This window comes from Bacillus rossius, chromosome 10 (assembly GCF_032445375.1).
Source record: "Bacillus rossius redtenbacheri isolate Brsri chromosome 10, Brsri_v3, whole genome shotgun sequence".
In the NCBI taxonomy this organism is placed as follows: domain Eukaryota; kingdom Metazoa; phylum Arthropoda; class Insecta; order Phasmatodea; family Bacillidae; genus Bacillus; species Bacillus rossius.
In genome coordinates this window covers 43,449,414-43,476,458 of record NC_086337.1, presented here as the reverse complement: position 1 = coordinate 43,476,458, position 27,045 = coordinate 43,449,414, and the positions used below count along the sequence as shown (strand labels likewise).

General features: G+C 40.0%; 1 protein-coding gene across 1 annotated transcript in view; it reads left to right on the top strand.

The window, feature by feature from the left end:
• The window catches only part of LOC134536324 (lutropin-choriogonadotropic hormone receptor-like), a 133,017-nt gene that overhangs the window by 20,930 nt on the left and 85,042 nt on the right, over positions 1–27,045 (top strand). The window lies entirely within an intron of this gene.

The following is a 27,045-nucleotide window of genomic DNA, read 5'->3' as shown; positions in this document are numbered from 1 at the left end:
TGAAAAGTGACTCCAAAGATAAAAATAATTGAGACCCTGGTTCAACTCTGGACGAAGTCACAAATGATAAATGGCATTTCGAAGAGAACACTGATTATTCTATCTACGAACGAGGACTCTGTACATGGCAAATTTCCTACAAAATATTGATGCTATCATAAGTCATCCTGTAGGCATTGTACAGGTCCATTCATAGTGAGCCATATTACACATCGGGGTCAATCACAAACTTTTAGCCACAGCATCTACAACACCTGAGGCCTTCAGCACTGTTTCTTAGTATGCCCAAAAACCAGTGACAATAACTATGGACTGGAAAAATTCGCAGTTTCAATTACCTCTAGGATAGAATTCATGATTCTCTAAGTATCCGGAAAAGTCACACCTGCTCATTGGCTAATGACTCGTGACACTTGTGAATTAGGCTGCTTGTGATTCGATCATTCTTCGTTGAGTGTAATTCATTGGTCCAAATTCTTTCAGACTGCGATCGAAAGAAGCAGCAAGAAAGTTAAATTAATTTGGATTCCAGCCTATCACGAAATTAAAACGCGAATTTTTCTGGTATCTAACAATAGCAAATTATTTAAGGATACTAAGTTATCTTACATCACAAGAAAGCACAATATTCATCAACTCCCCAAAAATTGTTACGTCTACAGCAGAATCACTCGTCTTCCATTCATGAGCTTGTTTGCCCTGTTTACAACGGAACAAAACACCCTTAATTTATTGAAGTTATACTTCTAATGCGACTTCCAACAAGGTTGCGTTAAACGTTTAATGCTCCTGGGGAGGGGGAATAGAAAGAGAGAGAGAGCGAGAGTCAATGCTATTGTAAGGAACTAAGTAGAGAGTAAGAAAAAAATAAAGATCCTGACAGTTTGTAGTGTCGCCATATTTGTTTCCATTTTAAATACCCTTTTTGTAGATCACAATTTAAATTGCAGAAAAGATCATGTTTCATAGACACATAAATAGTGAGTGTGTGTAATTTCTCTATGTCCACGAGGTCTCGCCGCGTCAATTTTCTCCTTGGGGCGAACCCGTCCGCTTAATTAAATAAACAGCTTTTATCGTTGAATGATTTCATGATTTATTTCATGAAAATCTGCTCTCATAAAAAAGTTAGTTTTATAGACATTCAATAGGTCTCTCTCTCTTTCTTTCTTTCTCTCTCTCTCTCTCTCTCTCTCTCTCTCTGAAAATCAATCCATGAATCGTTACAAATTTATTTCCTTTATTTTTTAGTTTGATTTGATACGATATGATTTCACTAAAAATCAATTTCTACCCTTTCCTATTTTCATTTCCACATTAAGAAGTTTCACTTCTTCCGCGCGGAGGGACTCCACGCACTATTTTTGCATGCAATTAAAAACTATTTTTTAATGATGCCAAATAAGTATAACTTCTCACGCGCGTACCTAAGTACACGCACCCATTTTTTTTTAATGTGCATTATTCGTTGGAAAGTCTGTAAATTAACTTTAATTGTGGTCTGTGTATTCGTTCAGCACGGTCTTTATATGGGAATTAATTAAAAAAGAATTCACCCGAACAAATTTGTAACCAACAGCTTTTTTTTAAAAAAAGTGAGTTAGAGATGGGATAACGTATCTTTTATCCAGCATGCAATGGAAAACTTTGTTCTTACTGTAAATAAGAGTTGGTATCGAGATAAATATTTCTAAATATTGTTTAGTAGAACAACGTTGTTAATACAAGCAATAAGGCTGACTCCGTTGTTCTGATGTGTTTTTTTTTTGTATACGACGTTGCTCGGGTAGACGTGCAGAAGCGCATTGTAACCGAATTACAGGGAGACTCGGATTCTAACTCCAGACTGGCCATCTTGTTTTAAAATATTTTGATTCCTATTCGTTATTGTTTTTTAAAGTCTTTTTTATACTTTTTTTAAACAACTGTATTAGTACGAGTTACTTTAAGAAGCTGTGTAGGATAAAAAAAACCATGAAACATAGTATTATTTTTATTATATTTTTTTCAATATTTATATTTTAAATTATAATTTTCAATGTTTGTGTGTGTTTTTTTTTACCATGCTTCGAGTTATTTTGAATTAAGTTGTTCAGAAGAACTGATGGTGATTTACTGTAAAGTAAAAGCGCCATGACTCTGCCCTGTTCGCTGAATTATTTTTTATTATATTTTTCAATATTTATAATTTAAATTATAATTTTCAGTGTGTGTGTGTGTGTGTTTTTTTTCCTTCGAATTATTTCTGATTAAGTCGTTTAGAAGAACTGATGGTGAATTACTGTAAAAAAAAAAAAAAAAAGCGCCATGACTGTTCTGTTCGCTGAATTATTTTTATTATATTTTTCAATATTTATAATTTAAATTATAATTTTCAATGTGTGTGTGTGTGTGTGTTTTTTTTCCTTCGAATTATTTTTGATTAAGTTGTTCAGAAGAACTGCTGGCGAATTACTGTAAAAAAAAAAAAAAAAGCGCCATGACTGTTCTGTTCGCTGAATTATTTTTATTATATTTTTCAATATTTATAATTTAAATTATAATTTTCAATGTGTGTGTGTGTGTTTTTTTTTTCCTTCGAATTATTTTTGATTAAGTTGTTCAGAAGAACTGCTGGCGAATTACTGTAAAAAAAAAAAAAAGCGCCATGACTGTTCTGTTCGCTGAATTATTTTTATTATATTTTTCAATATTTATAATTTAAATTATAATTTTCAATGTGTGTGTGTGTGTGTTTTTTTTCCCCCGCTTCGAATTATTTTTGATTAAGTTGTTCAGAAGAACTGCTGGTGATTTACTATATATATATAAAAAAAAGGAGTGCCGTGACTGTGTTCTGCTCGCTGCACGGGGATTCTCGCCCGCAGGAGTTTCACCACGAAGACCGCAGATAGCGCGGCGGTGCATTCCGCACGCTCGGAGGCGGCCAGTTGCGTGAGCGGAGCGTGTCCACTGCACTGCGCGCGGGGCCGTTGCGTAAACAGCTGAGGGCCAGCCGGGGGGAAGGGGGGGGCGTCGGTCACCGATCGCCGAGGGGGAAGCCTTCATTTCACAGACGAGAGAGCCCACACCCGAAGTTCCCCCGAAGTTCATGCACAACAGGTGTATTTATTTGGGGGGGGGGGGAGGAACCTGTTCACATGATTTCACCGTTATCTTTAATGTAGCTATCCTAACCAAATCAACCGTCCACAATGTTTTAAAGTATTTATAATGTAGCTAACCTAACCCAATTGACCATTAGTTATCATGAGTTGTCCAAAATAAATAAACCCCGAAGATGCACGATCGGGCGTTTGGCTCTCTCGTCTGTGAAAAGAAAGGCTTCCCATCGCGAGGTGCCAATGTCCAGGTCTTGTTTACTGGTCGGTAGTCGGGGGTGGAAAACGGAAAAACGTTGAGTGAAAAATAAACCTATGAACAGTTTTTTTCAACAATAACAGTTTTTTTTTAATCTTTAACATTGAAAATATGCCCTTTTTTTTTAGGCGGAATGTCACACCTCAAGTGTGTGTCATTTTTTTTTCATATTTACGTTCCAACCGGTTAAAACTCGCCGACTTTTTGAGTGGATGAACTTTCGCATGATTAGCTGACAAAGTTGCATTTTTTTTTAAAACGTGTTTGTGCAGTCGCGATGTTCGCTGAGAGTGGCTGGCCACAGTGGAGACCACCCGGTCTGGAAGTAACGAATGTTGGGCTTCAGGAAAGCAGAGCTGCCTTCAGGCGCGGCGAGAAGGCCCAGTAACGACGCACTTGGAGACAGGCGGAGGTTAAGGGCTCCGCCTGCCCGGGCACACATGCGGCGCGCAGAGCTTCAGGAAAAACAACGCGATTTCAAAACTACTCAAGATATAGGCGTGGGGTCTGCTTACGAGAAGCATTTAAGAGTTCACCGAGGGCCGAAAAGTACTTTTGATTTCGGATTAAGTTTTTAAACTGTATTTTTAGAAGAGTGAAAATGGCTAAAACGCATGTTTTCAGAGTAATTTTTAGACGTAAAACAACCGGTACATATTCTTGAAAGCATTTAAGGGACTTGCATTACACCTTCATCTTCATTTCTCGGTCAAATAATGTTACGGTCACGGCTCAAATTTCACAGTTATCCTGTGACGACGAGAAGACTGCGCGCCAGTTTAGAGCCTTGCGCTTAGAGCCGATACCGCGCTAGAAATACCAGCGAGCGTTGCGCTTATTATCCCGCCTCACTAACACACATACACCCCTGACGAGGCGGGCAACTTAGCTGAAAGAGGGAATTAAGTTGAGTGACCGTCAATTTTTGACCGCTTATTAAATTGATGGTTTTACTTTGTATGCATCATATTTGAGAATTTTTTTTTCTCGAGAAAGAATGGATAGGTAAAGTAACAGGAGAAAAGAAAAGAAGGAACATCTTTATGTTTCTGCAGCAAAAAAAATAAAAATAAAGATACTCATCTCAAAGCGTACTGGAGTAACAAAACCAAGTTTGTTTTGTAATGTGTCATATAACATTCACGTGACGTACATTTGCCTGCGCAGTCGCCAATTACCTTGTGACCCTTTTCCTCCAACCAAAATAAAATCTGTAGGTCGGAAAGTAATTTTACATACAATCTTTTAGAGTTTTCGTTAGGTTGTCAGCTTCCGTTAAGTTCAAACAGATGAAATTTATACGTATACGATATTTAATGAAGGGTTTGGCTGCGGGGCAAATAAACACTTTGGCCCCTTACAGTCCAGGCATTTCTCCCTGCTCACTCGAAAGCTACGCTCATTCAGTTTTCGTGGGAACTATTAGATTAAATGTCTAACTATCAAAAGCACTTATGTTTAAATTTTTTATAAAATACGGGTAGTATCTGTATTAGACACTTTAACTAAACCCAATGTAAACAATTTCGATAAATAATTGGAAAACAAAAGCCTATTACTGAAAGACTCGCGCAATTTTTATATTTAAGTATATTTAGGCTCTCTCAGATGTTTTTTTTATTTTCACTTCCCGGGGAAAATTAAATGTGGATATTAGCTAAAATTAATAAAATAGTTTTAGAAGTTATATGTATTATGTATGTACGAGGGTTATTTTTTTTTCAACCTCCGATCGGCTGAAATAAAAAAACGGGAATGAATTGGGAAATTATTTTAATGTCAAAAGAAACGTACATCTTTACTCTATTTTTCCACATAATCACCGTGCAGATTGAGGCATTTGTCGTACCGATGCACCAGCATTCCAATACCCTCTCAATAAAATGATGCCTCCTGCCTATTCAGAACATGGCCGATTCCTTTACCAACATCCCTTGTTCTGTGTCGGTGTGTTGTTACCGTCTCTAACGAGCTACAGCTCAATAAAAAAAATTGGTTGTCTGTAAAGTCGGTTTACGGACGATAATTTAACGTGAAAAAGTCATAACAAAACATTGATGAAATGATTGCATACTTTTATGATTAAAATTGAATCATTTTTATTGAATTATCACTATTTTGTATGGATACAAAGAAGGAGTGAAATGAAAACTACAATTTAATTGATAAATTTACTTTTATTTGCACTCATTAATTCAAATATGTTTATTATTTTAACGAAGATATAATTTTAACTATAACGTTTATACATGTTTGCTATTTAACTTCTTCCAATCTGTGTTATTCTGTTAAGGTAGGACGATGATAGGAAAAGTAGGAAACGAATGCGAGTGTTTCAAGGATGTGAAGGAAAATGGCTTTACTTACCCAACACAAAGATGCAGTCAAAAATAATATATTTGCGCCACGGACTCTGCAGCAATGCTAGGAGGAACGGGTTAGCAAAGAGCAATGAAAATGTTACATTGAAATGCATGAAAACAGAATCACGCCACGGACTCGGTCGCAATGCTAGGAGGTTCAGGTTATAAAGAGCAATATAAAATGAGTGCAACGGGACACATCGAAACGGGACAATGTGCGTAGCGGGACATTTTTTCGTGCGTACAGCCAGCGTTCATCGATTTATTAGACGTTGTCACGTCAAAAATAATATCTGACTGGAATCCCGGGTTTAGTTATCCAGTGTGTGCCGACCGAGGTGTCGAGACAGGAAAATCCCGAAACCTGCGGCTCATTGACAACTTAAGGGGGAGTATCCTAAATTATTTTGCTTCTTTATATTTCGTGTATTCGCACATCCAAAATACATTCATAATATGGCCATTTTAAATTGTCTACAAACGATTTTTTTACTAATGTATTCCTTAATTAATTTTATTTATAGTAATCTTATAGGCAATTTTTTTTATGTCAGTCTTAGCATGTACTAAAAGTATGAAATCATGCGGTACACAGTTCTGGATCGACCGTTCGTATGTAAGCCTTCGTCTTCAAAACTCATTATTTTTAGTAAATCACTCATAAATCAATTAAAATTAGATTTCCCCTAAATGAAACTTCATGGAAGCAAAACTATTCTGGAAAACATTTTGTACACTTAATGGTCAATCAACTTGAAAAGTACGTGAGAAAATTAAAATCACACCATTTAACTTTGCGCGATAGTGCTTCTATCTGTATAAAAATATTTGGCGTAGCAAATGTATCGATTGTTGCCAAACGTCCGCCGGAATGTGTTGGAACCAGTTTCTAGCCTCGCGCAGGGCACCGTTTATTAAAACGGCTGCTGATCTGTTCCCTTTCTGGGATTCGGTTTTGGATTTTTTTTTTAAGAATACCGAATTTTAATTGATATATAAATGATGTACTAAGAACAGTTTTAAGATGAAGGCTACATACTAACGGTTAAAGCCAAAACTGTATACCACATGATTTCATGTTTTCAGTAAATGCTAAGATTACACATAATAATTTACTCTTGTGTTAAAAAAAATCAAACACGGGCCTTTTTAGTATATAAAACCTTACATAAACAATTACATAAGGTTATATTATGAATTTATTTTAAAATCTTGTTTTGAAATCACGTAATACTTGAAGAAGCACGAGTTAAGGATACCACCCCCTTAACGAAGCTATACCCGGCGACCACCGCACTGCTTCGCCGCGGCCGACGCGACTCGCTAATTGCGGGTTTGTGCCGCCGGGAGCGCTCGAGTCGTGCCGTTTGCCTTCGCTAACAATTCCTCCTCTCCCTTGGTCCTTCCTTCCTTCTTCCCCCTTCGCTTCGTCGCACTCGAGAAACCCCAGCACTCGCTCCTCCGGGGGCTTCTTGTGGCTGTTCAAAAGGGGAAGCCTTCAATTCACAGACGAGAGAGCCACACCCGAATTTCCCCGAAGTTCACATGATTTCACAGTATCTTTAATGTAGCTATCCTAACCAAATCAACCGTCCACGATGTTTTAAAGTATTTATAATGTAGCTAACCTAACATAATTGACCATTAGTTATCATGAGTTACAATGAACAAAAAAAACTGAAGATGCACGATCGGGCGTTTGGCTCTCTCGTCTGTGAAAAGAAGGCTTCCCGTTCAAAAGAGGCCGGCTGGGAGCCGAGAGGTTCATCTACCCCCGATCAGTCCCGAACACGCCCGAAGTTCGCCGCTCGCTCGTTTGCTGTTGCCTTTAAAGCCGTTTTATATACACATATAAATATATACACACATACTAGCTCAAGTATCCAACGTTTCCCGAGCTAAACACACCATTTTGAATGCCCAAGGGGTCAAATGTCAAGGACAAGGACAAAGGTCAAGGTAATCCAAGATGGTGTGAGGGAACTTTTGAAGCTTAAAAGCCCCACTTGGGTTGTCAAATAGGTATGTGCGGGAACTTTCTAGTAGTTTAGGCCCCACACACACACTAAAACGTTGGGCTGAATAAAACTGTGTAATAAATTAAATTTCTTAATTGTGTGACTCTTCACTGGTAATGTTGGTATAAGGTAAGTCACAGTTAGGTGTTATTTGATTGATTTGGAACATACATAAATATACACTGGAGTGGGTAAAATTACAAATAACACAACACAACACTTTGAAAAAAAAATAAATATAGAATTATTTTATTCCAATGTAAAACTATTTCAAAAATTCAATCTTATTAATATATTTAATTATTATTCATATCCAAAACAACAACCTAATTTAACGGTGACATCATAGTAATTCAATAAAGGTTCAATTACCAGGAGTTATGTTGCGCACATTTAAATATTTTCAAAAGTCTTAATTCGGGTTCGTTGACACTACACAGTTTTTAATTAATGTTTTTAGGGAACTTAAATCAATTTACCTCGGCTAGATAGGTTCAAAATCATCGGCAGAGCTCAGAGCCTCTCATCTATAGGACCACTGAGTCTGTTAATTAATGTGTAAATTCGTAAAATTTATGTCCAAGTATTATTTAGATTATCTATAAAGTCAATTTAATTCGTGAAATCAATGTTTATAATAAGTTTCGGCGACGATGTGACGTAAAAACGGGAGTTTCGTGATTCGTGCATAAGATTAGGGCACAAAAAATCTGGGCACTTTTGTTACTCACGTTAATCACTCCTATAATATTTATCTTTTTAGATAAATCCTATTTAAATGTTCTGAACTCCCTAATGGTTCATAATTATCATCCACTATCCGGGATGCCTGATGCTAGATAGCTAATTTTCAGGATTTAAAATCGCCGACGTCACGAAGTTGCCGCTCATTCAGCTGGCCATTGTAGAACTCTCTTTCTTACTAGTTTCCTCAAAATAACCAGTAAGACTCACTTTTAAATGGTGGCCCGTGATTGGCCAAAAGGACCGTTTCAGGTACATAATTTCTTACCGAAAACGTAAACTCCGAACGCAACAATTGCGCGGATAACAAAATTTCACTTAAAATTTAAATACATAAATATTAAAATAATAATTTACATTATAAAATTACGGCGTTAATTTTACCGTTTACAGTTTTCAAGTCCATTAGTCCTTAGAGGGGTATCAACAATACCTCGTTCAAATAGTCCGGTAAAAATCCAAAGAATCACTTTTTCATAGACATACATAACCAAATATTGCCGTTTCTGAAAATAGATAATATTATACATAGAGCAAACAAAAATAAAATAAATCGTAAATAATAATAAATAATTAAACTGTCAAAACAAACATGTTGCAGTACAGATTTTGCCGCCCTTGTCAATTACATTGAACAGTGCTCTTTGACCTGTTCAAAACGGTGCAATGTGATTGGCACTTCCCTTTCTCCGTCGCACAATACACAACACTCTTCGTTGCCTAGCAACGCGCGCACCAAACGACAAACAAAAAAACAACTTGAGAGAGACTACCTCTCCTCCTCGATTCGTTTTTTACCGTTGCGCGCCTGAAAATCGCGCCTTTTTAAACACTTGTTATCGGGTCGTCGCTGCTAACAGACCTGCGCGAAGAAGTTCACGGATTTTGCGGTGCAAAATCTTCGAAGGCTGGAACTGCTGCTGCTCTCCGACTGATTCTGCCTTGAGCCGCTCCTGTTGAGAAAGACTCGGGAGGACTTACTTACTGTGAGTATGATTCACTAAAGGGATTCGAAGGGGTGCAATGTACACGTGAGTCAACAATAGGACGTTCTCCAGGTCACGTCACGGCAGTGGGTCAACGTCCACCTGCGGTGATGACTGCATCCTTGCTGCGACTCCTCCTTCCTGCAGCGGACAGCGGCGTCGAGACGGCGCCTGTCCTCAAAACGACCAACAAACCTGGCCTGGTTCACCGCGCGTCGACGGGGTCTGGCGTGAGGCGATGATGCTGTACCAGACAGCACGGCATCTGGCACTGCAGCTGACGTCATCAACTGCTGATGAGGCAGCATCCAGCCGCCCTGCCTCACGACTACGCGCGAGACGGCGTCGTGGCGTCTGCGGTGCTGATTGCGTGGGGCGAGGTCACCACTTCCCACAAGGAAGCACTCGTCTATTCCCCTCACTGTTAGGTACACAATCGTTGCGAACCGCACTATGTCTAGCTCACTCTGGTGTAACCTTCGCACCTGACTTAAGTATAGGTGTCCGGGTCTTAATCGATAACTTAATCACTATGTGCGTACTTGTACTCTTGCAAATACAAGTGTCTGCAGGCAATACAACTTGTGTACTTGTCGCGGAACACTATGACGTCAACGTTAAAACAAAAATATCTTAAATTAACCTTAAAATTCCTAGCTTAACATATAACATTCACATTATTAACATCATTGTTAGAGAAAAAAAATAAATAAATACCATTAATTATTAAATCTCAATTCTTGCATAACAATGCATGGTTATCAATAAACAATAAATTCAATATTAGTACTTTGCTTGCTACTAACATATCACATTGTTAGTTTGTACTCGATTAATATGCATCACAGTGCATTTGCTTGTTTGTGTTCTCATTTCATGAGATTTCATACATTTCACAAAAACATATCATTATAGCATATCATTATTGAATATTAAACATCACATGTTTTGCTTTTCATAATAACTTATTGATAGCTAACATAATTTATATTCATTACTCAATGTTTGTAACTTACATGTTTACATTTCATTATTAAAAATATTTGCATTTAACTATAGCATCTTTAGCTTGCTATTTACATTTGCATTTCATCACACTTGTTAACATTTCATCCAAGAATATATATCAGATCATGTACATACTGACAATTAATAGTTCATTGTTATGTTTACATAGTACATACTAGCAATTGATCATAAAATATAACATTTATATATAATTAGGTATATAATAACATTTACATAACATACCATTAACATTCCATTATGTTTACAGGTTGTACAATCAAAATTTCATAGTGTCTTTACACATTGTTTCCATTTTCTTCTCCTATACAGAGAAGTCGTTGGTTTATACAATTACCAACTTAGTAACTTTTCAATTTCAGTCTGCTGTGCTCAGCTCAACAGCTGTAGAGGCTTTATCTTCCTCTTCTCATCTTTCATTACTGTTGTTTTCATCCCGTAGCGGTCTCGCTGGGTTGAATAATGTTCACATTTCATTTCATCTTGGTTACTATCAGTAACATGAGTCTTGTAACCTACTGAGGCTCCTGGCTTCAGTGTAGCTAAGGTTCCTTTTACCAATCAGCTGTTTCACAAACATGCTGTATCAGGATAGCTTTCAACATATGGTATCACATGTTCAATATTTTTTTCATTTCTTTTTAAGAAAAACTTTCTTGCTTTTTTTTAATTTTAAAACTTCTGTTAGGCGAAGTTGCTTGTGGACACTTGTTTGCCGGAGTACATTCACTTCTCGCGACAAAGGGCTTAGATCCTGAGTTTTTCAGATCCACATGCTTCGCTATTCTTCACATCATTCGAAGAATACTACTCAACAACTATGACAGTGCTGCGAGTGAATAGTGTTGAGACGACGTAATTTTCTTGTATAGGGGCTTCTCCCAATAAATCCTTAAAAATCATCGATTCCAAATTTCAGTGTTTTCATTTCATAGAATATCAATGCCTTGACATCCAAAGTTTAATAAACTAAAAGTTTCAGCTAAATCTGATTGGATTTGTATGCGAAATGAGTGCATACTTTTCTAATCTGCATTCTGGTTAGAATGCAATCCTAAAGATCATTCTTTTCCCTAAATTCATCCCAGAAATGGTAAAAAAAATAGTGAAGTTTTAAAATCTTAGTGAGTTCTTCTATAAATATTAGAAAATTCAGTGATCTTCTATTTTTCATCATCAACATAACGACGCCTATTGGATTACTCAGCATCATCAATAAATCAAGGTAACCTGCATTATATTATTCTGCTTGTAGTTGCGAAGGGTTATGTGCTTTTAGAGATGCTTTGCATGCCAGTGTTTACTTATGTTTACACAGCAGGATGGGGTATCATACCACATAGTTACATCGACACTAAATAAGCTTAATTTCTTCTCGTTTGTTAGTACACAGTACATACAGCTTCACATAGGTATAGGCTAGTCTAGCGTTGTATATATATGTCTTCGTGACATTTGAGTTCATACTCATACGAGGAATTGTGCAAGCCAACTGATACATAAATACAATACACATTGTACACTGGTAGCTTCACAGGCTACAATAACATCTGTATGGGTGGCATTTCACTTCACCTCAAATACAGCAATATAACGGGAATTACACTTCCGCATAACCACAGGGTAAATATCTGCATAGGTGGCATTTTACTTCACCTTTACACAGAAACAAGCGGGAATTACACCTCCGCTTAACATTACAAATTACAGTGGCTGCACTACGCCTCACATGGCGTACTAGATCACATAATCACAGTGACATACACTTACTCCTCTGCACAGTTCAGATCCCTGGTCTGAAACTTACACTTAGACTGCTCTCAGCTGTTTATGGTACTAAACCTTGTATCATCACGAGGCATTCACAGCTTAGGTCGGTACTGCTTACATAGTAGTAGGGCTCTTGTATTCCCTTAACTGCGTTATATTATAACGGCCTACTGGTCGGCCTGTTGCTGGCTCTGCTAGTGCATAGCAATTCTCTTGCACTATGTCTGTGATGACATAAGGACCTTCAAATAACAAAAACAATCTCTTGGTTACATGTTCCCAGGCCTTGCTTACTGGAGTTGTTTTCTTCAGTACCTGGTCTCCAATTTTAAATTTTGCTAATTTTGATGCTGGTTTCCTCTTGCGTCTGATGTCAGCTTCTGCTGTCAACTTCCTCTTCACTAGAGCTTCTACCTCTTCTCCTGTAGGTAGTTTTTCTTCTTCATTAGGGGTTTGTTCACATCGGGGTAAATACTTCGGGTTGATCGCCGCCGATCTATTCAGGCTCATGGCTTCTCCAGGGGTAATTCCAATAGAACCATGTACAGTATGGTTAATAATGCACTCTACATATGGCAACTTATCTCGCCATGATTGCTGCGAGTTATGGCATAGCGTACGTAAAAGACTCCCTATTGACTTCATGAGTCTTTCCACAGGGTTACTTTGTGGATGTCGTACACTGATAGTTGTAGGTATTGCACCTAATTTCCTGACTCCTGTTTGCCACAAATCACTGGTAAACTGGGTACCTCTGTCTGACAATACCACTTTAGGTAAACCAATTTCTTCAACGAAAGTTTTTAATTTTTGCATAACTGCTTTTGCAGTTGGGTTCACAATTGCATATAATTTTGTGAATTTCGTGAAAACATCTTGCATCACAAAAACATACTTAACACCTCCCTTTGACTGTGGTAGGGGGCCAAATAAATCAACGGATAATAATTCCAATGGTGCTGTTGGAATGATTGGCTGCAATTCTCCATGCAGGTGTTGTCCAGGTGGTTTCACCTTCTGACATAGGTCACAGGCACTTGTGACCTTACTTATATAGCGTGACATGTTAGGCCAATACACTTGCCTCTTTAATGCTTCGATGAGCTTCTTGCTCCCTACATGTCCCAAGGCTACATGTAGTTCCCAGGTGATTGGTTGCCTCAAATCAGCTGGTATCACTGGTTTCCAGTGATCTTCGAAAATGCCTCTCTTCCTTGACTGGGCAAACAAAACATTTTCTGCTGACAAACAGAAATGCTGGTGAATTTTATTATCAACTGACTGCTTCTGCAGCTGGTTGATGGTGTTTTTGCAGTACTCATCTGCCTGTTGTTTACATTTTATATCCTTCAGGATATCTCGGAGTTTAGGATTGATTTTAAATATTTCTGTGGATGCTGGTGCCACTAGAAATTCCTTCTGTCGTTTTGATGTAGATGGTGAACTTTCTTGTAGTTCATGCAGGCGACTTAGGTAATCTGCAGTGGTGTTGGCAGATCCCTTGATATGATGTATATGAATATCATATTCCTGCAGTAGCAAAACCCATCTCGTAAGGCGGCTCCCAAATAACTTGTCTGCCTTAAGGCATGTTAACGCCTGGTGATCTGTTAACAATTTCACTGTTTCTCCAAGTAGCAGATCCCTGTACTTCTGGAGTGCCCATATAATGGCCAGAGCCTCTCGCTCTGTAACAGTGTAATTTCTCTCCGCTTTGTTGAGAGTACGACTAGCCATTGCTACAGTCTTTTCAACTCCATTTTCCTCCTGTGCAAGCTTACATCCTAGGGCTGTGTCAGAGGCATCTGTGTATAACAGAAATTCCTTCCCTTGGGTTGGATGGTAGATGACGTGTTCAGTCAGGAACAAGTTTTTCAGGCTGAGGAAGGCTTGCTCGTGCTCTTCACTCCACATCCATGCCTGACCCTTCTTCAATAGGCTGAACAGCGGAACTGCACACTGTGCAACTTGGTTGGAGTATATCCTGTAAAAACCAATTACTCCAAGAAACGCTCTCAGCTGTTTCACGTTCCTCGGTGTAGGAAACTCCTGAATGTTCTGCAGCTTGTCTGGGGCTGTCTTAATGCCTTCAGGTGTGAGGATGTGTCCTAGAAAGGGTAATTCCTCCCTGCAGAATACAGATTTTCTAATTTTCACAGTCATGCCTGCCTCTTGCAGTTTGTGCAATACAGTGGCAACATGCTGCATGTGCTCTTCAAAATTTGATGATGTTATTAATATGTCATCGACATACGCTCTTGCAAATCCCTGACACTCGGGTCCTAAGGTTGCGTCTAGACATCTCGTAAAGTCAGCCACTGCGTTACACAGTCCAAATGGCATAACTGTAAATACATACTGTTGATTCCTGAACAGAAATGATGTATATTGGCAGGAATTAGGTTCTAATGGTATCTGCCAATAGCCTGACGACAGATCCATGGTTGTGAGATACTTCACACCTTGATACAATCTTAAAATTTCTGCCGTTTGTATGGGACTTTCCCTGTCCTTGACTGTAATTTTGTTGAGCTCCCTAGCATCGAGACACAGTCTTACTGTCCCGTCTCGTTTACTCACACAAACAATGGGGTTAGCATAGGGGCTTGCTTCTCTCCTGATTACATTCCAATCGATCATAAGTTGTAGGTAGGCTGTGGCTTCCTGAACGTACTTCACCGGAATGGGATAGCATTTGCGGTGGTACGGTGCCTCCTCATTTATCTTGATTTTAGCTTGGTAGAATCTGTTTCTGCCTGGCTTGTCAGAGAATACTGACTGAAAGTTGGCCAGTACACCAAACAGTTGTTGCAGCTGACTGGGTGATACACTCTTCACCTCCTGTAGTGACTGTCTTATGTCTTCAAGTGATGCCTGAAGTTGCTCACTTGCTTGTGCATTGTATATGTGCCTGTGCATAGGTTCACTGTACAATATTCCCACGAAATTTTCTCTCACATGCCACTTGCCTGTGAGTATGACTGGAGTTTCACAGTCATTTGAATGAATTTCACATAGTTTAAAATCTATCACTACACCAAATTGTGATAGAAAGTCGGTGCCTATTATTAGCGGTTTTGCTAGGCCTTTCACAACTAGTGCAGTCATGTCTTTTGGTCTGCCTAGGCCATGTACTGTTATCAGTACCTGTCTGTTTACAATAGGGCTTGCCCTTGATGTCACTCCAATTATCTTGAGTGCTGGTACTGGTATCTTGGGTAGTATTATGCCCTGGTGTTCGAGGTAGTTCACCAACTCCTCACTAATACACGTGACTTCAGCGCCACTGTCAATTAATGCATCCACATTGCATTCTTCAATTTTTAATGTCACATGTGGACAAACTGTACAAACTTGATGAACCCTGTTTTCATCATTTTCATTATAGAGAAAGTCTCTTTCACTTTCTCTTAGCATAACAGTGCATATAAATTTATCGTAACTGATGCAGCTGTAGATTGGAGATTTATCGTTATGTACCCCTGAGCCTGAATAGTGGGTTTCTGTTCGGGGCGATCCAACTGAAACCCGTTCTAGTTTAACGTGCCCTGGTTGGCACGTCCACCTGGAACACGTTGTTGTTGTTCGTTGTGGTTCCAATTACTGGGTCCTGCGACGCTGGACACTGCAGCCTTGAACTCGGCTGCTACCGGGTTCACTTCCCCTCTCTGGTAGTATGCAGCTTGATGTCCTGGATGCTGCGCCTGGAATGGTGGCGGAAACGTTGCGTTCTGGTAGCGTTTGTTTCCAGAGAATTGGCTATTATGGGCCTGGCCGCCATGATTCTCTGTCGTCTGGGGGGAATAATGGTGGGGTGGCATTCGGGTTTCTTCGTGCCGGCCCTGGTATCGAGGTTCTTCCGTCTTGCGGTACTTCCTCGCGTACTCTCTCTCGTCTTCAGACGAGGATCTTGGGCGTCGGTCACGGGACTCCCTGGGAAGCCGTACTTCAGGCGAGTAGGAGCGACGGCGGTTGTCGTTGCGGTCGTCCTTCCTCTTGCGCTGGTACATCTCTTCATCACTATGGTAGTTCCTCGCGTTTGACCACCATGTCTTCCTCTTGTTGTAGGGGCCTTTGCGTTGGCTCGCAGCGTAACGGCCATACGAGCTTTGCTCTCTGCCCTTGGGTTGCCACGTCATAGTGTGGACAGCTGCTTGACGGTTGTCCCTTGGCTTGTTGTCCCTGTTTTGCCAGTAATTATTCAGGGGTGGCTGGCGGTTTTGCTGAGGCACCCTCTCGTGGTCCTCCTTAGGTGCTGGCGTCCTGTCCATTTTCTCCAGCTTGTCGTAGTTCAGGAGCCTCTCCCTGAACTCTGTGACGTCTCGGTACGTCAGGCCGGACAACTGCTTTTGGTAGCGCAGCGGCAACTGAGTGAGTATTGCCGCTACGAACTCCTCGTCCGTCATGGGCAAGTCGAGGTATCTAGTTTTTTCAAACATTGTTGAGAGGTGGGCTTCCAGCGTTGTGCCCTTCCTGGGGTCATACCTCTCAGTATGGAGCTGGGCACGCAGATTGCTCTGAATCCGCAGACTCCAATACTGCTGGCGGAACATGGCCTGGAAGTGATTGTAGCTACTGGTGGTTGCACTCAGCATTTCCCACCAGTAGAAAGCCTGCCCTTTCAACGCACTGTTGAGGCACTTTAGTACCTCAGCCTCGCTGAGATTGAACGTGGCCGCATATTCTTCAAAACGTTTCAGGAACCGTATAGGGTTCTCGGTAACCCTTCCTGAAAACGTGGGCATGGCCTCTGCCCAATGCTTGGCCGGGTGGTGGATCAGAGTAGCAGGGTCCATACTCGACGTGTTTACAAACGTCCTGCTACTTGGCCGATGAGTGATGGGTGTGACACGTGACGGTTCCTGGGGCTGGTGCTCAGTGTAGCACTCGGTGCCGCCCTGTCGTTTGCCTGCGGTGGGCAGTGTGGGAACAGCGGGTCCATGGCACTCGCTTGCCTGGGCCTGGCCTATACTACCAGCTGATCCAGCTGTAGGGCTCGGTTGAACAGACAGATTTTCAAACCTGTCCCTCAGCGTAGCTGTGGCCACCTCGATGTCACCAAGCCTACTCTCCAGGTGCTGGATGTGCTCGCGCACCTCTTCCCTGGCATTGGCCTGCCCTCGATGCTCGTTGGCCATCATGTTTCTTAGGGAAGTGACATGGGACTCCAACCCATCTACCCTGCGGTTGTACTGGGAGACCTGTTCGGCTATCTGTTGGATCTCCTCGTGTTGTTGTGCGAGTCTAACCTCGATGCTATGCTCGAGATTCCTGATGCTGTCACTGGTTTGATCTAACTTAGCAGTAAGATTAATGTTATTTTGCTCTAATTTTTCAGTGAGAGCAGTGTTGTTTTGCTCCATGGCAGTACTGTTCTGCTCCAGTTTCTCACTGAGAACGGTGTTGTTTTGTTCCAATTTAGAGTCGGTCTGCTTCATCTGAGCATTTGTCTGCAGCAAGATTTGCATCAGTGCTTCAAGTGTCACTGGCGGTGGAGTAGGAGTACTGTCCTGGGGTGCAGCTGTGTGAATGACAGTGTCACTTAAGTTTTCCTGCTCCATGATTAGGGGAGATGTGGGCCGCCCTAACCTTTCCTCACAGGTGACTACAGGCGAATTCCCTGCAGATGATGAAGGATTCGACTCACTGCTTGAGGTTTGTCCAGTAGCATACTCCTCGCCTACACTTCGTGATCTTTCTCTAAGAAAGTATTTGTTTTGTTCATCTGCCATAGTGATGTGCAATGAAACAATCGACCAGATAATATTTTACACAAATAGTGCACTTGCACTCAGTACTTGGCTGGTACAGAATTTACACAAAAAATGTTGAGGTGTCCCTTAACCTCAAAATCGGCCCCACCGTATGGGCTCCAAATAAATATGTGAGGGAACTTTTGAAGCTTAAAAGCCCCACTTGGGTTGTCAAATAGGTATGTGCGGGAACTTTCTAGTAGTTTAGGCCCCACACACACACTAAAACGTTGGGCTGAATAAAACTGTGTAATAAATTAAATTTCTTAATTGTGTGACTCTTCACTGGTAATGTTGGTATAAGGTAAGTCACAGTTAGGTGTTATTTGATTGATTTGGAACATACATAAATATACACTGGAGTGGGTAAAATTACAAATAACACAACACAACACTTTGAAAAAAAAATAAATATAGAATTATTTTATTCCAATGTAAAACTATTTCAAAAATTCAATCTTATTAATATATTTAATTATTATTCATATCCAAAACAACAACCTAATTTAACGGTGACATCATAGTAATTCAATAAAGGTTCAATTACCAGGAGTTATGTTGCGCACATTTAAATATTTTCAAAAGTCTTAATTCGGGTTCGTTGACACTACACAGTTTTTAATTAATGTTTTTAGGGAACTTAAATCAATTTACCTCGGCTAGATAGGTTCAAAATCATCGGCAGAGCTCAGAGCCTCTCATCTATAGGACCACTGAGTCTGTTAATTAATGTGTAAATTCGTAAAATTTATGTCCAAGTATTATTTAGATTATCTATAAAGTCAATTTAATTCGTGAAATCAATGTTTATAATAAGTTTCGGCGACGATGTGACGTAAAAACGGGAGTTTCGTGATTCGTGCATAAGATTAGGGCACAAAAAATCTGGGCACTTTTGTTACTCACGTTAATCACTCCTATAATATTTATCTTTTTAGATAAATCCTATTTAAATGTTCTGAACTCCCTAATGGTTCATAATTATCATCCACTATCCGGGATGCCTGATGCTAGATAGCTAATTTTCAGGATTTAAAATCGCCGACGTCACGAAGTTGCCGCTCATTCAGCTGGCCATTGTAGAACTCTCTTTCTTACTAGTTTCCTCAAAATAACCAGTAAGACTCACTTTTAAATGGTGGCCCGTGATTGGCCAAAAGGACCGTTTCAGGTACATAATTTCTTACCGAAAACGTAAACTCCGAACGCAACAATTGCGCGGATAACAAAATTTCACTTAAAATTTAAATACATAAATATTAAAATAATAATTTACATTATAAAATTACGGCGTTAATTTTACCGTTTACAGTTTTCAAGTCCATTAGTCCTTAGAGGGGTATCAACAATACCTCGTTCAAATAGTCCGGTAAAAATCCAAAGAATCACTTTTTCATAGACATACATAACCAAATATTGCCGTTTCTGAAAATAGATAATATTATACATAGAGCAAACAAAAATAAAATAAATCGTAAATAATAATAAATAATTAAACTGTCAAAACAAACATGTTGCAGTACAATGGCCGCCGTGACGTCAGAGCGGTCAGTCATTGACCCCATCCACAATCTACGCTCTAGCTCCATCGCCAGCTCCGGCTATCATATACTCCTGCAATGCGCTGCAAAGATTAACCATGTGCATTAACAACCGTGCTGATAGAATCTTCATTTTCGGAATTATTACGTTCAAGTCCAAAATCTATGGATTAATTAAAGTATTTCATAAAGTATATAAAGTACATTTTCTCTTTATTTATCCGTCACCAGCTCGTGGCAAAATATGGAAATTTGCTTAATAGCCTGAAAGGAACTCTCTGATAGAAATTCCGGGAAAAAAATTCACGATTCATGTGGGATAGATCTGGAGCGTAGTTCTATAATTACCTCTTCATACTGAAATGGCTGAACGAATTTCACTATTACATTGTTGAAGCTTTATTTGCATCCATTTTTTTTTTTTGCATTTTAGATACAGTATGCGTCTCCATGGCAACGGCCATTGCATAGGTTTCTGGCAGTTCGGGTTGGATATGCCGATCAGTTAATATTTCCACTCAATTTTGACTTAAAATTTATTTCTACTCTTCCGTATCTCTTTGTCGTAACTTAATTTCTTCGTGATATGCATGTCTTCAAGGTATGCGTACATCAATGGTGTATATGTTTGCTGTTATTTTCAACAGCAACGGAGCAACGTATCGACATGATTTTTTTTTGCAAAGAGCTAGTTAAAAATCGGTTAAAATTTTGCGGGATCTATAAAGATCAGATTTCCAATTTTTTTAAAATAATATGTCTGTCCTACAGACTTGATATCTCGCAGTGAAGTTTCTTCTAATTCATAGCCATAAATTGAGAACGAGGTCCTGTGAAAATCAGCTCCCAAGTGTGGTTTAGCCGGGTAATTCAGCTATTGCATGAATAAAATATTATTAAGCTTTGTCTCGTTATCATGGTTGTATAAGTCGATGGAGTGGGTCTCATAAATGGTAATACCACTATGATTATCATTGGGTTAGCAAAACAAGCTGGAGCTTCGCAAATGCAAAATATGTAAATTTGTTTAACAGCTTGAAAGGAACTCGCTGATAGAATCATTAACATGCCATCATGCGGTCAGTATAACAACGAAATCAGCCGTGATTAGCATACAACTTCATTATAACTACACAAACGTTTTGGTATCCACAGTTGGGGGGGGGGGGGGGGGTGTTTTGTGTGTGGTCGTTCTCTTGTCCACTTCAATTATTATTTACGCGACAAAAAAGTACAAACACCCACTCCCTAAATTGTTACCTCCATGATTGTCATAGTTATGTGTATATAAATGAACAAATGTAATATTTACACGGCCACAAATACTGATTTTAACAAGTGTCCAAATCAAGACCATGTGGTTTGTGGGACCAATAAAGTGATACACAATTTACCTGTTTTAAAAAAACTTCCGCTAACATTTGAAAATTTTAATTGCCCAAATTCTGTTACCCAAATTACGCGCATTCGCAGAGCTCACTTTATTGTTGGTTTCGTCCAGATGGCTGAACCGCATCTGGCGTCATTAAATCGTATTTTCTGAATATCGGGGACGTACCAAATATATTGGTGTGCCAAATGAAACTTTATGGTAGCAAAACTATTCTGTGAACACTAGTACACTTGTACACTTAAATAATAATTTATTTCCCTTTTTTTAACACTTTGTATCAATATTCACTTAATTAACCAGGAAATTTAGCACTCACGAAAGCAAGCTTGTATGTGAGTGCATCTAGTCACTTCAAATTACATGCGGTATTTGGACAATTGTATACATTTGTAAATGTATAATAACTGAGAAATAAATATATAAAATATAACCTAAGAAACTTTACATTAGTTACATAAATAGTCAATCAACTTTAAAAGTACTTGAGAAAATTAAAATCACACCATTTAATTTTGCGCGATAGCGCTTCTATCTGTATGAAAATATTTGGCGTAGCAAATGTAAATTATCGATTGTTGCCAAACGTCCGCTAGAGAATGCGTTGTAAACCAGTTTCTAGCCTCGCGCAGGGGTTTCGTTTATCAAAACTTTCGCCGATCTGTTTCCTTACCGGGATTCTGTTTTTGGACGCACGTTCTGGAATAAAGGCCCCACTAGTTATAGGTTACGGTTTTTTGTCCCAACAAGCAAGGCAGTGCTTGTTCGCTACCTTTAACTGGGATGTCTTGGGATACCGGGCCTAAGTGTGTTTGTCTTTCATCTTCCCCTTCCCCTATCCCACAACACACCCACCCTTAACAAAACTCGCACACACGCTCGTCTGTCTCAGCTCGTGTGGTCGTCCCCCCTCCACGGCGAGGCCTAACCTCCGGAGGACTTTGTTGACGCAAGCCCAACCCTCCCCCACCTACCCCCCGACCCAGGCTCAACACCCTCGCCGACGCCAGTTAGCGCTAACCGTAGTTTATCGCCCGAGACGCCGGGACGCTACGACGCTACGCTCCCCGTCTTTCATTAGGGAGTGCGCGGCAGTCCCTTTCAGACGTCAGAGGGCTCTCCACCGCGGGAAGCCTAAAGATGTACCTACATCAAGTTCCGTCCCTGCCCGAACACGCCCGAATATTCACCTTCGGCCAACCTCGGGTTTATTTATCAACTTGTGGCTCCAAAGCAAACTTATCCGTTTAAGAACTGGTCGCAAAGTTTTTCTAATCACGTCTTTTTTTTTTTACTTAAATACCAGTTAATTAATTATTACTAGGTTGTCAAACTTTATTAACTCGCTCTCCAAATAGGCACTAACTAGTTCCTCATACTCGCTGACTATCAAACCCCTGCGAGTGTTTTTTTGGGTTTGAAGCTGGCGTTTTTAAAGGCGATAGTCATAAAAATTTATATTTCTCTGTTTATTTTAATGTGGCTATACTAACCTAGCTAACCGTCCATAGTGTTTTAAAGTGTTTTTTAATATAGCTAACCTAACCGACCACTTGTAATAATTGAATTCATTTTTCCTGCTCAAAAATAAAACAAATCCCGAGTTAAATTAATTCTATGTGGCTTAAAAATATTTTTTCAATTAATAAAGGTATAGTATACCTTATCTACGTATTAATTTATACGTGGTGTACAGTACATTACAATATTTGGTGGTCCGAGGTTCGAACGGACCGCGGAACGTCTGTTGCTGACCGTCGCTCTACAGGTCCTCGCTGGGGAGATCCCCTTTGGAGATCTGCTGGTGGCTGATACCCGGACGTAGCTCCACCTGGGGATTTCAGTCTCCAGGTTCCTGTGAAGCCACTCTTCTAGCCCAGCGGGTGCTGCAGTGGTGGAGGGGGCATGTTTTCTGGATCTGGTAGATTCAGTAAGGCGGGGCTCTGAAATATATAGATCTGCAAGCAGACTCCCAATCTACCCTTAATGGGCGCACATTTGGGAGGGGCGGAAGGAGGGTGCGTTGGCCTTCGGGCCTCCGAAAACATGAAAACATGCTGGTGGCTGATAGGGGGTAGGTTCGTCGCCCTCAAAGCCTCTGGGATCCTCGTGCCGGGGGACCAGGAGTTGCAGAGAGAGAGAGAGAGAGAGAGAGAGAGAGCTAACCAACCCTGGAGGAGCTGCAGGGAAACTGGGACTCTCTCCGAAACGGGGGGGGGGGGGGGGGGGGGGGGGGGGGAGAGACACTTAAGCAGTGTTCCCTGACGTCAAAGGGCGGCTTCGTTACAAGCGTATAGAGTTCACGGCATGCTCTCCGGACACACGGGATGTTCAAAGTCAAGCTCCACCGCAGTGCCTATCACAAGGTTTATGACCACGGGACTATTTCAAATAAGATTACCCTAGTTATTTTAATTTTTTTTTGTTATCATTTCATATATATTCGGTGAATAGTGCAGATCACAAGACATCAATCTTTAAAAAAAAATTGAGATACGACATTTAGTTGCGTAGATACAATTTTTTTTTTTAAAAAATTCGATTTTATCATAAAAACCAAAAATTTTAAGTATCAAATATATTTTAAATACTAAATTATTTGGTTTATTTCAGAACATTTTTTTTCCAGTATTTTAAGAATTGCAAAATCATTTTGAAAAACATATAAACGTTTGAAAAAATGGTTTACATAAGAATTTTTTTTTCATTTTGAAAAACATAGGGAAAAACAACGAAGCGTATTTGTAGGTTGTAATATAAATAGAAATGTTGTATAGTAAGCTAGCGAGACTTAAAATGATTTTACACATTTTAAAATACTGGGAAAAAATTATACTGAAATAAACAAAATATTTTAGTTTTTACATTTTTGATACTTAAGAAAGTAGGTTTTCATAATAAGTTTCGAAAATTAAATCAAATATATCTTGAAAACTAAATATCGTATCGCAATGTGTGTTTTTTATAGATATATTCACAAAATATTCATGAAATAAAACTAAAAATAAAATTAAAAATAAAGTTATTTTATTTTAAATAAGTCTATGATGTTAAACTTTTGTGAGGCACTGTAGTTCGGCTGGGTAGAGAACCGGGAAGCCTTCTTTTCACAGGCGAGAGAGCCAAACGCCCGATCGTGCATCTTCGGTTGTTTTTTTTGGTTCATTGTAAATAAATATACAACTCATGATAACTAATGTTCAATTAGGTTAGCTACATTATAAATACTTTAAAACATTCTGGACGGTTGATTTGGTTAGGATAGCTACATTAAAGATACTGTAAACGGTTTCCCCCAAATAAATACACCTGTTTTGGTACGGAAAAAAAAAGCTAGCATGAACTTCGGGGAACTTAAGGGTGTGGCTCTCTCGTCTGTGAAATGAAGGCTTCCCTAGAGAACCCTGCTTGTGGGTACTGCCAACGTGTGGGACGATGTGTGAGACATGTGCTGCGCCCTTGCGGTGAAGTTGGGGACTCGCGGGAACAAATTAAACTGCACGTGGCGTGGGTCTGATCGGATGTGGCTTCAACGACTTGGGCGGACATTCTGACTCGGAGGGAGAGCTGGGTTCTCTTTCGAGAGTTCGCGAGGAAAGTCATGAAGAGGTTGGAAGTGAGGGATGCATATGCTTGATGCCGTACCCCCCCCCCTTCTTGACAAATGCTTATGACGACGAGGCTATGAATGGGGAATGTAGACCTACGGGTACTGAAGCTGGTTGGCTAGCAGTTCTCTATGGTGTGATAATGCACTTCTCCGGAGAACTCGAGACCTATTTCCCGTTGGCCGATTGTGCGATCCCCTCTCTGCTTTAGAGGCAAATCACACTATCCGAAAAACCCTGCAAGAACTAACTATCCAAAACATTTTTTTTTATTAATTTCAGAAATATTTGCTAAATATCATTTAAGCGACAACCACCATCAAGGGGTTGGTTAAACAAGCAGATCAAAAAGGATCAACCGAAAATTATTCCGTAGAATTGGGCTAACTGTAAAACTGAATACATCACAAAATATTTTCCATTCGCATTTTATTGTGTAACCATGAATATGCAATTATTTCCTGAGTAAACTTGACAACTGGGACTTGCATATTTCTTTGAAAGTTTTACCCTGTTTAAAATATTTTCCCAATACGATAGTAAAAATATAACATATAATTAAAATGTGTTCACAATTTTGTAATACATTTTATAAATTAAAACTACTTTCAAATCAACGTAATTTGCCTGGCGCCAGGATATTTAAAAGATTAACTAAATATAATAAAAATCTAATAAAAGATTACTCAACAAGGTAACCAATGATTACTATACAATTTTTCTAAAATAATTTTTAAAAGGAAACACAAAGAATCTAAATGTTTGTTAATTCAGCCCCCCTTAAAACGTATCCGTCTATCGGCACTTAATTGCTGCAGCAGTTTAATTTTTATCTTCCTGCAACCGACGCAAAAAAGTTCTAGTTCAAGGACTATTTGCACCTCGTAGCAAAACTGTCCATAACGGAACTCGTTAAACCATCTTAGTTTCTCTTGGAGCGTCAGGCCGATGACTACACCACCAGGCATAAATAATTTCCTGCAGACTACCACCATGTATAAATAATTGGAGCAGACAGTACTCACAAAATGCTGCGTCGTATTTGCGAAATAAACTTGTAGTCCACCATAGTCGCAAGTAACGAGTTATCTGAAACACTAGTCAAATCTTTCAAGTCCCGTCTGACCGAGCATTCGAGCTCCCATATCCTCAGACAAATGGTCCCTGCTCACGTCGTGGTCGAATTGCGAATCCCAGCTCGCAAGTTTGATTCACTTCAATACAGGCACCACGCCACATACGCACGCGCTGACGTCATAATTTGGCCAGCGGAGTCGTTTTTTTTCACGCAGACCAAACGCCGACGCACGCCAGCTTCTCCGTCGCTCGGCGCCAACCTTAGCGCGGGCCATCGTAGCGCCGCGCGGGCGGACAAACATGCTTAGTGCGGTCCATACAAGCTACAGCGAAGGTCTGAAAAACGCACTTTTACGGGAATCCAACTAAGACGAGTTCCACTCAATGACAGTTTTATAATGTCTCTAACTTAACTGACAAACATAAAAACAAATTCATGCTTAAAATAAATTACTAAAATATCAAATACAAATATATTTTAGAAAGTCAAACTGACCAGAAAAACGCACATTTCCAACCTAGACCAGGCCACTGGCCACACGATGTGCCGGTTTATTCTGGGCCTCTCCCGGATTGAAAGGAAGGGCGCCGTGCCGGCTGCTTGATCCTGCGCATGCCAGTGTTGATTGTCCTGACCGAAAGGTCGCTTACTTGCTGCTATAACCAGCAACATGGAAGGAACATACAGTGCCTGAAAGCCAATGATGCCCCACCCGGATTTGGCTCAGCCATCCAGACTGCACAGCTGGACTTGATCTGATCTCTGGAACCCTGGGGAGTGCTCCTCCGGCTGAACTCCGGTAGTACTGGGTGATGTGACGGCCTGGCTAACCTGTGAAGCCCTGCTCTGGGATCGCAGTCCTTACTGTGGGTCCGGGGTGGTGGAGGGGACTTGTTTTTTCCAAGCCTGTTTGGACCAGGAAGCGGGGCTCAGGATGAAACAGATCTGTCAGTTGACTCCCAATCCACCCTACAAGGGCGCACATTTGGGAGGGAGGGGCGGACGGAGGGTGAGCCGGCCTTCGGGCCGGAAAAAAAAAATCCCTTCATAATCTGTAATATCGCACTAACACTATGCTGGTCATTCCATTTTCTTGACAATACAGCTACATCGAATTTTGTATTTCGTAAAAAAAAATTTCCACCAGATAACAAGTGCTTTCTAACAGCGGTGACATTTCACGCAAGAGTTCATTACTATAATAGATTATGTGAAATTTTTTTAAGTTCGCAAATAACTTTATTTTAGTGTCTAGTGACAAAAAAATATTTTGATTGGAGGTTAAATGATGAATCTACAGAAAAAAAACCCTCAAACCAAAATAGTTTTCATTAAATTGAAAACTAAAATAATAATGGCGCGTTCAATCGTGAGGATGGCTTTAATCTTGGGTATCTTTGCATTATGG